Below are 13,712 nucleotides of genomic sequence, written 5' to 3' on the forward strand. Positions count from 1 at the left end.
TGTCTAACGCACAACTACGACCTGAGAGAGAAAAACAGTTGTGTTTTTTGGTTTTTTGTTTTGTTTTTACAAAAATCTAAGCATAAGAAAAGCTGGAGTTCATTGACTTACCCATCAAAGCCCAGTCACTTAGAATTCTATTACTCAGCACACATTTGTTGGGTACATTGTACACCATGGACAGTATTTGTGGAAAGAAGAATAGATATATGAACAAAATAATAAAGCTTAATTCCTGTTAGTTTGTTTTTAAAATATATTTTATTGATTTTTTACAGAGAGGAAGGGAGAGGGATAGAGAGTTAGAAACATCGGTCAGCTGCCTCCTGCTCACTCCCTACTGGGGATGTTCCCGCAACCAAGGTACATGCCCTTGACCGGAATCAAACCTGGGACCCTTGAGTCCATAGGCTGACGCTATATCCACTGAGCCAAACCGGTTAGGGTTTAATTCCTGTTTTGAGGAGCTCTTAGTTTGGATGACATAAAAGAAACAATTATAGTATGTATACAATTTCTTTCACAAGTAACTTAGATAATAGCTGCTGTAAGAGGTCAAAGGAGAGAGAAATCGTTACCCTATGAGGTGGTCAAGGAGTCTTCATGGAGAACATAGCATATGAGCTGGACCCAGAAGAATTCCAACAGACATAGTTAGTGGGAAGGGGTGAATGGGAAAGATATTTCCAAGGGAGAGAATGGAATGAGCAGAGGTGTGGAAGGGAGAAAGCATAGTGAAAGATAGCTGTTTAACATTGGGTTCCAGATGGAAAGAGGGCTGAACAGTCAAGTTAGAACCACACGGTATTAATGTTTTCTCTTCCCCTTACTGGTTTCTTTTGAGACCACCTTCAGTCATTTGCTCACAAATTCTCACCTCAAGATTTGTTTCTGGAGATCCTGATTGTGTTAGTTGGGTATACTAAGAAGCAGACATCAACACATGATTAGATGTGCAAGAGGTTTATTTTGGAGGGAGCTGGGGCAGGCAGGGAGAACTTGCAGACCACAGTGCAGCTGACCCCCCTGAAAGGAAAGAGGGTTGGGCAGGAAGCTTGCGTGAAACGTAACTCCAGGGAAGGTTTGACTTTGCAGTGGGGAGTCCTTTGCAGTTTGCCAGAATGGCTCTGCTACTCTGCCGTGCGCAGTCATTGACTAGAAGCAGCCTTAGAAAGCCTGGCCTCTGTGCAAATGTGATGGATCCAGAGGACAGTAGCTGGGCTGTTGTTAGTTGTCCTGCCCACAGCAGAAGATCTGAGGGGAGCTTGTTCATGGCCACCACACTGTCCTAGGGTATTGTTATTCATTTTCAGAAAGTATTTTCTTGGTTTAATCCTAACTAATAAAAGAATGATATGCAAATTAACTGTCACTCCATCACTGCGACAAAGATGGCGGTGCCCATAGTGGCCAGGGCAGAATGCTGGTGGTGTCACCCCGGCCACGTGAGCCCAGCAGGCAAGTGCACCCGCAGGCAGCACCCAGCAGGGCCTGCTTGGCCATTGCCGCGGCGACCTGCGAGCAGGCAAGTGTGGCCCACAGGCAGCACCCAGCAGGGCCTGCTTGGCCGTTGCTATGGTGTGGAGCAGGCAGGCCCCGCAGAGAGCAGAGAACCATGGGGAATGGGCCCTAGCTGTCAGTAGGACATCCCCTGAGGGCTCCCAGATCGGAGAGGGTGCAGGTCGGGCTGAGGGATGCCCCTACCCCAGTGCACGAATTTTGTGCACCGGGCCTTTATTGTATATATAATCTGGCACTGTGAATAAAACAGTAGTGCTATTATGCTCATCTACCTTTTATTCTGTGGGAGAGCAGATTTTTTTTTAAAGTAATTAAAAACAAACAAATTTTACTGTATGATAAATGCCATGGTGGAAGTAATAGCTAACATCTATTGAATGTGTACTTGAATTCTATGTGCTTTACAAATATGAACTCATTTAATCCTCCCAGCAACCTTATGTGGTAGGTACTTTTTATTCCCAGGTTACAGAAGAATCTGAGGTGAACAATGCTTAATTAACTTAGCCCTAAGGTCATTCAAAATCAAAGGAATGAGAAACTACGGTAGAGAATGCTTTAGGCAGTATTTATTTATTTTTTCAATTACAGTTGACATTCAGCACCATATTAGTTCCAGGTGTACGCATTTATATAATTTATGAAGTGATCCTCCCAACAAGCATAGTACTCACCTGGCACCATACACAGTGACTACAACACTATTGACTATATTCCCTATGCTGTGTTTTACATCCCTGTGATGTTAAAAAAAAATCAAACCTGCCAATTTTCACTTCTTAATCCCTCCACCTTTTTCACCCAGTCCCTTAATCCCCCTCTCACCCAGTCTGTTCTCTGCAATCCATGAGTTTCTCTCTGCCAGAAAAAACCCGAGGAAGTGTTATTTAAGTTAAAACTTAAAGACTAGAAAGGGAATTAATTGTACATTTGTGAGGGTGGGGCTTGGGAGGGGAAGGCAAGAAAGAACATTCCAGGTAGAAGGAACAGCATGTGCAATGACTTGTGTTAGGGAGGAGAGCAAGATGGAGAGCAGTGGAAAAAAGGAAAGAGCCAGATTCTTCAGGAGCATGTACCTCTCTGGAGTTGCAGTCTCTTCTACTGCACATTGCAGTCTTCTGGAATCTGGTGGGACACAAAGTTTGTTTTTAAAAGTTTTCTACATTTTGCATAAAGTGTTTCAGAGGAGAGTCATTTGCTTTCATTGGTCAACTTGCTTTCACTCTGGAGCATCTGATTTCCTTCATGTGACTGGTGATATTTCATTATGTGTTTGTGTTTATAAATGAAGGTTAGTTAAGGCTGTTCATTCCGCTCACATATTTCCCACTCCTTACTTGCCATTCCCACCCCCTGTCACCTCATTTTTGTAATAGACAAAGCAATTGGATTATGACCAGACCTAGCCAGCACTAAGTCTCTAAAATGTTTTTCTGCAGCTGGAAAATGTGGCTGCTGGACTCACCAGAGTTCACTTTTATAAACAATAGAAACCTACTTCGGTTAGTATTTTGAGAAGTAAGTTATTGGGAGGTTATCAGGAAGTTCAGACAACCAGGTGGAGAGCTCTGGAAATAGTGTTTGGGTTCAATGGAAGTAAGACATAGTTTCAGTCTTAAGATGTCCCCATTAACACCGCCTCTAATGCTCGGTTCTGCTCCTGGATTCTGGGACTCCTAAACACTTGTCACCATATCACTGAACGCTCACCACCCCACCATGCTGCTGCAGCCATTCTGCGTTATCGCCAGCTTTCACACCTTTGCACTATTTCCTCTAGATTCAAGGTCTTGGCTGGGAGTATCTGTGTGGCTACACTCCGGTCTTATGCTTGTGCCCTGGCTTCCAGAGAACAGGGAAAGTTATGCCCATCCTTCCTCTTTCAGCTTCCGTAGTGAGCTGCAGAGCTCTATTTTGGGAATTCCTCCCTACTGGAAAGGGTATTAGGATGCTGAACATCCAGTTGGATAATATCCATTGGTGGTTTCTCTACAATTTATGTTGCCTCAGGGGCTGTGGTGAAAATTGAGCTAATGTTGCCATCTATTACTTGGAAAAAAGCCAACCCACAGAAAGAGAAAATGAGACCAACTCACAGAAACAGCTGAAAGATGGGCTACATAGGCAAAGAAAAGAGAGGAAGAGAAAGGTGTTCAGTGGGGAGGAGAGATGTGGGGTGGGGGGAGAGAAAGAGATGGAAAAGTGGTGGGAAGAGAGATTAATTGCAGATTATTTTGAGCTCTGGGCTTTTTCCTGTCAGATGATGGCTCTGTTATCCTCTAAGTTATATGAACCATGAAATTCCTTTGGTAACTTAATGCTATTTGGTGTTGGAGTCATTTGCCATTAGAGAGTCCCAATTAAGCAGGAATTGAGATGGGTTTCATCCACAATTTTGTGAGTTACTATTTAGTGTCCTTTTCATTTCTCAGTGCCAGAAAGAGGAGCCTGGGCCACTCCTATAGTTCTATATGGGGTGGGTTGACTTTCAAATGATCCATTGTGCTAGAGGTTATGGTCCAGTGGCTTTGCACACCTCTACTTCCTCCTATGATCCAGGTGAAGTGTGTACTTGGATTTTATCACTGAGCAGTGGTGGAACTTTTTTTTTTGGATGCACAGGAAAGTAGCAGTCATGCCTCCTCTTAGGTGAGGGGTATTTCAGTGGCCGTAGACATTAATATGAGCCTATCATTATATGACCTGAAGAGATCTGGTAAGATTTATTTTCTGTATTTAAAAATATATATATTTTTATTGATTTCAGAGAGGAAGGGAGAGGGATAGAGAGATAGAAACATCAGTGATGAGAGAGAATCATTGATTGGCTGCCTCCTGTAAACCACCTATTGAGGATTGAGCCCACAACTCCAGGCATGTGCCCTTGATCGGAATCAAACCCGGGACCCTTCAGTCTGGAGGCCAACGCTCTATCCACTGAGCCAAACCGGCTAGGGCTATTTTCTGTATTAATGATGACTCTAAGAACTCAAAATGTCAGCAGAGCTTGGGAAGTTTTAGAGAGGGATGGAAGAGAAGCGCTTTAGTCTGGGTAACCTCCCAAAATAGAGTCAAAGACTTGTGTCTAGGTAATTTATTTGAAAAGTGACCCAAAGAGGCAGTGGAACTAGAGAGAAAGAAACAGAGGAGGAAAAGCCATTGCAAAAGTACATTATGGTATTGGTCACTACTATGGGTTGATTGGAACTCAGTTTGCCGTAATCTTGAGAAGCTGTATATAATGTGTCTCAAAATTGACTGCCCAAAGAAAGGGGAAAAGCATCCACTGACATCCAGTCCACATTTATCTGAGGCTAACTTAACTTTCAGTTTCAGCTGGGTGGATATGGCTGTCATAGCAGCAACTAGTGTAAAAGTGGGTCCAAAGGATGGGAAGCAGGGCCAAGAGGTTTCTGACATAAAGAGAAAAATGTGGATTAATCTTAGATAATGGGGGCTAAAATAAATAGTTTAATTGGGTCTTAGTTAATTAAAGATAATCGATTCAATTATATAGATTTTAAAAACATAAATGATACAGCCATTTGTAAAACTAAAATAATATGTACACCTCCAAGATCACTGGAAAAGATAAGAAAAACATGTAGTTCCTAGGACAAGAGTTAGAAAACAGGCAATGAAAGCAAAAACAGACAAGTGTGACTCCATCAACCTAAAAAAGTTCTGCATAGCAAAGGAAACAGTAGTTATATAAAACAACAATGAACAGGTACATGAAAAGGTATTCAACATCACTGGTCATCAGGTAAATGCAAATCAAAACCACCATGGGCTATCAGCTCACACCTATTAGAATGGTTATTATCAAAAAGAAAAGATAGAAAACGTTTGTGAGGATGTGGAGAAAAGGGATCCATTGTATACTGTTAGGGGAAGTGTAAAATGGTGCAACAACTATGGAAAACAATATGGAAGGTCCTCAAAAAAATTAAAAATAGAGCTACCATTATGACCCACAACCCCACCTCTGAGTATATATGTATACTAGAGGCCCGGTGCATGAAATTCATGCACGGTGGTGGTGGTGGCAGGGGGTGGGGGTGTGGGGCATCCCTAAACCTGGCCTGCACCCTCTTGCAATCTGGGACCCCTGGCAGTCGAACATCCCTCTCGCAATCCAGGGCCGCTGGCTCCTAACCACTTGCCTGCCTGCCTGATCGGCCCTTACTGCTTGCCTGCCTGCCTGATCGCCCCTAACTGCTTGCCCGCCTGCCTGATCACCCCTAACTGCCTCTGCCTTGGCCCCCGCCATGGCAGCTTCATCCGGAATGATGTTGGAAGGTCATTTGGCTGTCTGGTCTAATTAGCATATTACACTTTTATTATTATACTAGAGGTCCGGCGCACAAAAATTTGTGCACTCGGGGGAGGGGGTGGTGCCCCTCAGACCGGCCTGTGCCCTCTCACAGTCTGGGACCCCTCAGGAGATGATCACCTGCTGGCTTAGGCCCGCTCCCCGGGGGGATTGGGCCTAAGATGGCAATCAGACATCCCTCTGGCAGCCCGGCAGCCCTCGGGTGCCGGGGTCCAACCCCAGCGGGCCCAGGGGTCCCCAAAGGTGTGGACGGAGTCGGCGAAGAAGGCATGACACGGAGGCAGCATTCGGGTGATCATCATAGCCAGGTTCCTCTAGCCAGGTTCAGTAGCCAGGTTCTAGTCAGGCTCTCTTGCCAACCTCTGCAGTCAGGTTCAGTCCAGGATCCCTTGCCATGTTCTCCCGCTAGGCTCTGTCTCTAGGCTCCGAGGCCAGTCCCTCTCCAGGATCCTCCGGCATGCTCTCTCCAGCGAAGTTCTTCTGTCTCTAGGCTCCGTGTAGGTTCTGTCTTCTTGATTCTGTTCTAAGTTCTGAGTGTTTCTGTCTTGTTACAACTGTATTTATACCAGTTGATTCAATCCTATCAATCTCTATTACAAAGGTTAGGGCGTTTCTTATCTCCATTCTGGGGAGAAAAGATTATGTAGTTTAAGCATGATTGTTCGTAGTTAAAGGGATTAATTACCCGCCTGGCACTTAGTTGAGGGGTTTTATTCCCTCCCTAACTTCAGGGGAAAATCCCTACCTGGGGATTCAACCTTTCTCGGAGAGGTGACCTTGGTTAAAACACAGCGCCAAGAAGGTGAGCAAACATATTAAGAACCGTATGCCATATATGCCAGGTCCCTTGAAACAGCAAGGATGGACCGGTTGCCAGCGGGGAGCAGTCTTAAACTGCAGTGGGACATCCTTAGTGCTGCTGAGGAGGCAGGAGAGGCTCCCACCACCACTGCTGTACTGGCAGCCATCAGCCTGGCTTGTGGCTGAGCAGAGCCCGTCCCATGTGAGAGCGCCCTGACCACCAGAGGGCAGCTCCTGCATTGAGCATCTGCCCCCTGGTGGTCAGTGTGTGTCATAGTGACCAGTCATTCCCAGTCCTTCTGCTGTTAGGGTCAGTTTGCATATTACCCTGTTACTATATAGGATAGAGGCCAGGGGCACGGGTGGGGGCCGGCTGGTTTGCCCTGAAGGGTGTCCCGGATCAGGGTGGGGGTCCCGCTTAGGTGCCTGGCCAGCCTGGATGAGGGGATGACGGCTGTTTGCAGCTGGTCACACCTCCCTCAGGGTGGGAGTCCCCACTGGGGTGCCTGGCCAGTCTGGGTGAGGGGCTGAGGGCTGTTTTCAGGCTGGCGGGTGACTGAAGCTCCCAACCTCTCCTTTTTTTTCTTCTTTTTAATTTATTCTGGGGTTTATTTACCTTCTATGGCTGTCACTGGAGCTGAGAGCTGGCTTTAGCTCTGAGGCTCGGCTCCAGCTCTGAGACCTCGACTGCTAAAAGCAGGTATCTGGGCTTTGTTTAGCTTCTATAATTGAAACACTGTTGCAACTCCAGCTCTGAGGCCTGGCTGGCTGAAAGCAGGTTTCTGGGGATTGTTTAGCTTCTATAATTGCAACATAGTTGCTTAGAGTGCAGCTCAGAGGCCGGCAGCAGCAGGCGGGGAACCTTGGCTTCCTCCATCACTGGAGCAAGCAAGCCTCCTGTTCGCTTCAGCTGCCTGGCTGCCAGCCGCCATCTTGGTTGGCAGTTAATCTGCATATCGCCCTGATTAGCCAATGGGAAGCGTGTCGGAGGTATGGTTAATTACCCTGTTTGTCTATTATTAGATAGGAAATATCCAAAGAACATGAAATCAGTATCTCAAAGAGATGAACTTTTCAATAAACTTCATGTTTATTGCAGCACTGTTCACAATAGCCAAGATATGGAAACAACCTAAGTGCCTATTGATGGATGGATGAATAAAGTAAATGTGAGATATGTACACACACTATAAATATATATAATACATGTACAGGGTGTCCCCCCAAAATGTATACACACTTGAATATAGCTCAATTGATGTTTCTTTTCAGATTTAACCCATTGAAATTAATAATTATTCAAAGTGTGCATACATATTTTTTGGTACATCCTGTATATATGTACACACATACTGGAATATTATTCAGCCTTGAAAAAGGAAATTCTACCATTTTGACAACATGGATGAAACTAGAGGACTATACAAAGTGAAATAAGCCAGGCACAAAAAGACAAATACGGCATTATTTCATGTATGTATGGAATCTAAAAAACTGAACTCATAAGAGTAGAGTAGAATGGTGGTTGCTGGGGGTTAGGGGATATGGGGAGATACTAGTCAAAGGGTAGAAACTTAGTTATGAGTGTTCTGAGGATCAGAGCTTATGCAGCATGATGACTATAGTTAGAGGCCCGGTACACGAAATTCATGCACTGGGGGTGGTGGGGGGGTGTCCCTTCGCCCGGCCTGTGCCTTTTCCCAGTTCAGGACACCTCAGCGGACATCCCTCGTGCAGTCTGGGACCCCTCACTCCTTACCGCCTGCCTGCTCACTGCTCCTTAGCGCTGCCGCGGAGCAGCAACTGTGAACCCGGCTTCTGGCTGAGCAGCGCTCCCCCTGTGGGAGCCCACTGACCACCAGGGGGCAGCTTCTGCATTAAGCATCTGCCCCCTGGTGGTTCGTACACATCATAGTGACTGGTTGTTCTGCCATAACGGTCACTTAGGCTTTTATTATATAGACTAGAGGCCCGGTGCACAAAATTCATGCGGGGGGGGGGGGGTAGTCCCTCAGCCTGGCCTGCACCTTTTCCAATCCAGGACCCCCTGGGGGATGTTCGACTGCCTCTCTCAGTCCGGGACCCCTGGCTCCTAATCGCTTGCCTGCCTGCCTGCCTGATCGCCCCTAACTGCTCCCCCACCAGCCTGATCGCCCCTAACTGCTCCCCTGCTGGCCTGATCTCCCCTAACCACCTCTGCCTCACCTCGCACCTGGGACCCAGGATTCCCTTCTCCGGACTGTCGCAGGCACCCGGGACCCGGGCTTCCCTCCCTCTGGCCAGCTGCAGGCACCCAGGCCCTGGGCCGGCTGCAGCCACAGGGGACCGTGGGCGGGCAGCTTCACCCAGGCTGCAGCCACTGGTGCCCGGGACTGCAGGGTGGGCAGCTTGTCCCTCTCCCGGGCTGCAGGTGCAGCTGCTGGCACCCGGGATCACGGGGTGTGCAGCTTGTCCCTCAGGCCAGAGGCGTAGGCACAGCTGCTGGCACCTGGGACCGCGGGGCGGGCGGCTTGTCCCTCTCCCAGGCTGCAGCCTGGCTGGTCCTCATTCCTCTCTCGCGAGCTCATTTGTTCATGGCTAGTCCCTATTACTCTCTCCTCAGTGTTGAGTGTCTGAGTCGTGATGGCATGAGGGTGTGACGACCATTTGCATCTTAACTCTTTATTATATAGGATTATATAGATGATACTGTATCATGTACTTGAAATATGTTAATAAAGAAGGCCCTTAGGTGTTCTCATAACAAAGTAACTGTATGAGGTGATATGTTATTAGTTTGATTGTGATGATTTCACAATGTATATGTATTTCAAAACAGCACATCATACACCTTAAATATATATAATTTTTGTCAATTATACCTCAACACTGGAAAAAAGATTTAAATTTTCCCTGCCAGATATAAACTTATAACAATAGCAATTAAGATCCTATAGGGGGAAGATAGACTAATGAAGGAGAATAGGGAGCCCCCAAAGCTTCCCACTATGTAGAAACTTTATATTTTATTTTATCACATAAGACATTGTGACTCACAGTCAGTAGGAAATGGGAGAGTGTATAATAAATCATCCTGGGGCAATTGGTTGTCCTCGGTATGGCAAAAAGAAAAAAAAAATAGATCTTTCATGTCAAAAATTTCCAGGATTAAAGACATAGTATGAAATGAAAAACTAAATTATTTAGATTATTTCTTAATTACTTTACAATAGGGCAGGATTTCTGAAACAAAATTTGAAAAACAAAGGAAAGGATTGATAATTTTGGCTACATTAAAATTAACTTTAGCTGACCAAAATACATAATAAAATTGGAAAGATGAGATTTGGAGTGATAGAAAATATTTACAACTCATATAACCAGTGATTAGTATCTAGAATATATTAAACACTTCTATAAATCAGTTAAAAGTGGCACCAAAATAACTGGCAAAAGACATTTAACAGGAAACTCATGCAGAAGAGTAAACACAAAAAGATGCCTAATCTCAATCAGGATAATGCATTAAACAATACTGAGATATTGTTTTCTCATCTATAAGATGGGCATGAATTCAAAAGCCTGATGAATGAATGTTGGTGAGGAGATGAAGCTTGTATACTGAGCTGATGGAAATGTCATCTGGCACAACCATTTGGGAAAAGAAGGTGGCATTCTGGTAATGTTGACGATGTATAATATAATACTTTTCAATCCAACAATTCTATTTTAGGGTATAAACACTAGAGGATTTCTTAACACATGTATGTAGAGACATGTTCACGAATGTTTATTTCAGTACTGTTGATAATACTGAAATGACAGGTCAGATAATGAATATAGTCTTAATATTAAACTGATGAAAGTGTAAGGCAGTGAAAATTTAAAAAATAGCTGTACTTTTTTTCAGTGGGAATAAATCTCTTTCACTGGTTGAAGTGAATATGATTTGTAATTTCCAAAAGGAATATGAAATCTTGTGGAGGAAAGAGAAAGTTCTTGGGATTGCCAAGGAAAAAGCATTTTGTGAATGAGTCGCCCCCCCCCCCCCCATTAAAATATGATCATTTCGTTTCTTTCCAGCCATAACACAAATTACCTTACATTCCATTGAAATGATAGCTTTTCGAAATAATTGGTTCTTACCACAAGAGGTCAGCATTTGCATGGAAATATTTCCTGTAAAGTAGCACAGTGGAAAAACAGACAAAATGAGAGCTTTTTTGTGTTTGAATGTATTCCTATCTGATTCGGATTCTGGTACTGATCTTCAGCTGCCTTAGCCAATGGAAATTTTAAGTAAGTTATTACAGAAAATGGCATGTACTAGTACAGTGTTGTGTTAGAATACTTTATTTTCATTAATTCTGAACAACTCAATAGCTGCATGCCATAGGAGGCAGGAGTGCTCATCTTGACTTTGGTGTTTTTCTTTTGAGGAGTTCCTTGGCTCTTTATAACAGTTTGAAAAATCGGTGATGCATACTTACATCAGGGGGAATTACTAAGTTATGATTATTTCATGAGGTTTTGTGACCCTCATTTAGCATGTATAGTTTTTAATACTCTTAGAAGAAAATGGAGCACTTTGCTCTCAGGGCGAGAAGAAGGCTCTGCCACTTGGTTCCAGGTAGACTTTCCACTACAGTGTTTCTTTACCCAACTCCAGGTTCCTTCCACCCACTTTGTAAATGGAAAGTAGTGAGGAGTTTCCTGTTTGGAAGTCAGCACCAGACCTGCACTAAATTGTCAGTGCTGATGGCAGTGAATTGGAGAGTAGGATAGCATTTTTATTCAGACACCTTCCCCACAGTGCTTTGCACACTGTCTTATACTTGACTGTCTGCCTTAATGAGAACAGAAATCTGATCAATTCATTCCCAGCTAAAAATCCTTCAGTGGCAACAAGTAGCTTTTAAGACCTAATTGAATTAGCTTCATGTTCTAAAATATTCATAATGTGGCCCTGCCAGCCTTGTATATTAATATATTTATATTTAGACTAGCTACTATATGCTAAGCTTACATTATATGTCATTATTACTTTTCACTCTTTATATACATGATATTATGATTGTTCCTTACTTTTTGAAATATTGTATGCAAAGGAGGAAACCAAGACTCAGAGCCCTGGCCAGTGTGGCTAAGTGGTTAAAGTGTGGGCTTTCCCACCGAAGGGTTGTGGTTTTTTGTTTTTTGTTTTTTTTAAATATTTTATTGATTTTTTACAGAGAGGAAGGGAGAGAGATAGAGAGTTAGAAACATCGATGAGAGAGAAACATCGATCAGTTGCCTCCTGCACATCTCCCACTGGGGATATGCCCGCAACCAAGGTACATGCCCTTGACCGGAATCGAACCTGGGACCCTTCAGTCCACAGGCCGACGCTCTATCCACTGAGCCAAACTGGTTTTGGCAGGTTGTGGTTTTGATTCCTGGTCAAGGGCATGTACCTGGGTTGCAGGTTCTATCCCTGGCCTCAGTGTGTGAGGGAGGCAACCAATCAATGTGTCTCTTTCACATTGATATTTCTCTCTGTCTCTCTCTCTCTCTCTCCCCTCCACACCCCTCCCCTCCCCGTCTCTTCTACTCTTTCAAGAAAAAAATCAATGGGAAAAATATCCTCAGATAAGGATCAACAACAAAAATCCTTTATACAACTGTGATTGAACTTGAATGTATTTGACTCCAAAATCATAGCTATATATTACATTTCTCTCATCTTGCCTCTCCTCACAGCCAAACACTCTGCAGTCACACTGAACTACTCTTGCTTCCTTTTATGTCATACATTTTTGCTTCTTCTGAAATCTCTTTCTCACTTGCTCTAACTGGTCAAATCCAGGTTGGCCTTCCCCAACCTGTTCAGTTGTGTTTTTGCCCTTGTGCAGAGTTATAGGGTCACAGTCCTGAGTAGTTTTTCTTAGAATGTGTGTGTGGTAGTGTAGCAGAAGATTGGGGAGGTAATGCTGATGCTATACTGGAAGAACTTGCTCTGTGCAGGGCAGAAATCCATTTTTAGCTTGAAACCCAACAAGGCAGTGATTGTTCCTTCCAAAAGGAACAAAATAAGTCCATCTCCTTTGACCCCAGGATAAGTCACTTGGGGGGGGGGGAGAGGGAGGGAGGGAGGGAGGGAGGGAGAGAGAGAGAGAGAGAGAGAGAGAGAAAGAGAAAGAGAAAAAGAGAAAGAGAGAAAGAAAAGGAGAGAGGGGGACACAGGGAGAGAACTGACTGAAGCAGTAACTAACATTTCAAGACAGACCTCCCAAGTTACAAGGAGTTGTAGGGTCAAGAGAGCAGACAATCATTACCTGGGTTGACAAATCAAATAGGCAGCTGTACTTAAAGGCGAGACTGGAAATGAACTTTGAGTCTTTGCAAATGTAAAGACCAATGTAAAGGCCTTGTAAGTAAGGAGCAACAGCCCCTTCCCAAATCACTATAGGGAGGATTTGGGTATTCAGGATGGGCAAATAATAGAGAAGTAACACTCCTTTCATAAAATTCTTTTCTTAAAGTAGCTTATTGCTGTTTGAGCATGCTATGTGGGAACAGAAATTTTGAGAGATTATAACTTCAGCATTTCATTTCTCAAACTGGGAGCTAGACTCTCCACTTAGATTTGTAGAATGAGCATTTTTTTTTTAAAAAAATCCTCACCCAAGGACATGTTTTTAATGATTTTAGGAATCATGAGAGGAAATGAGAGGAAAGTAGAGGGAGGGAGAAGACAGAGAGAGAGAGAGAGAGGAGGGGAGGGGAGGGGAGGAGAGGGGAGGGGAGGAGAGGGGAGAGGGAGAGGGGAGGGGGAGAGGGAGAGGGGAGGGGGAGAGGGGAGGGGGAGAGGGGAGAGGGAGAGGGGAGAGGGAGAGGGGAGAGGGGAGAGGGAGAGGGGAGAGGGGAGAGGGGAGAGGGGAGAGGGGAGAGGGGAGGAGAGGAGAAACTTCTGTGTGAGAGAGAAATATCAATTGGTTGCCTCCCGCCTGCTCCCTGACTGGGCATTGAACCTACAACTCAGGTATGTGCCCTGAGCAGGAATTGAATCTGCAATCTTTTGGTGTACAGGACAGTG

At 44.6% G+C, this 13,712-nt stretch overlaps 1 long non-coding RNA gene across 8 annotated transcripts in view; it reads left to right on the forward strand.

The window, feature by feature from the left end:
• The window catches only part of LOC132239742 (uncharacterized), a 60,566-nt gene that overhangs the window by 1,985 nt on the left and 44,869 nt on the right, over window positions 1-13,712 (forward strand). For 2 of the 8 annotated variants that reach the window (XR_009454140.1, XR_009454142.1), the window contains exon 2: window positions 4,144-4,237. The exons of 4 other annotated variants lie outside the window; for them this stretch is intronic. This is a non-coding gene — a long non-coding RNA (uncharacterized LOC132239742). Of the gene's footprint in view, window positions 1-4,143; window positions 4,238-10,199; window positions 10,317-13,712 lie in introns of all 8 variants that reach the window. 2 more of the 8 variants (XR_009454138.1, XR_009454141.1) reach the window with 2 other exon arrangements.

This window comes from Myotis daubentonii, chromosome 8 (assembly GCF_963259705.1).
Source record: "Myotis daubentonii chromosome 8, mMyoDau2.1, whole genome shotgun sequence".
In the NCBI taxonomy this organism is placed as follows: Eukaryota; Metazoa; Chordata; class Mammalia; order Chiroptera; family Vespertilionidae; genus Myotis; species Myotis daubentonii.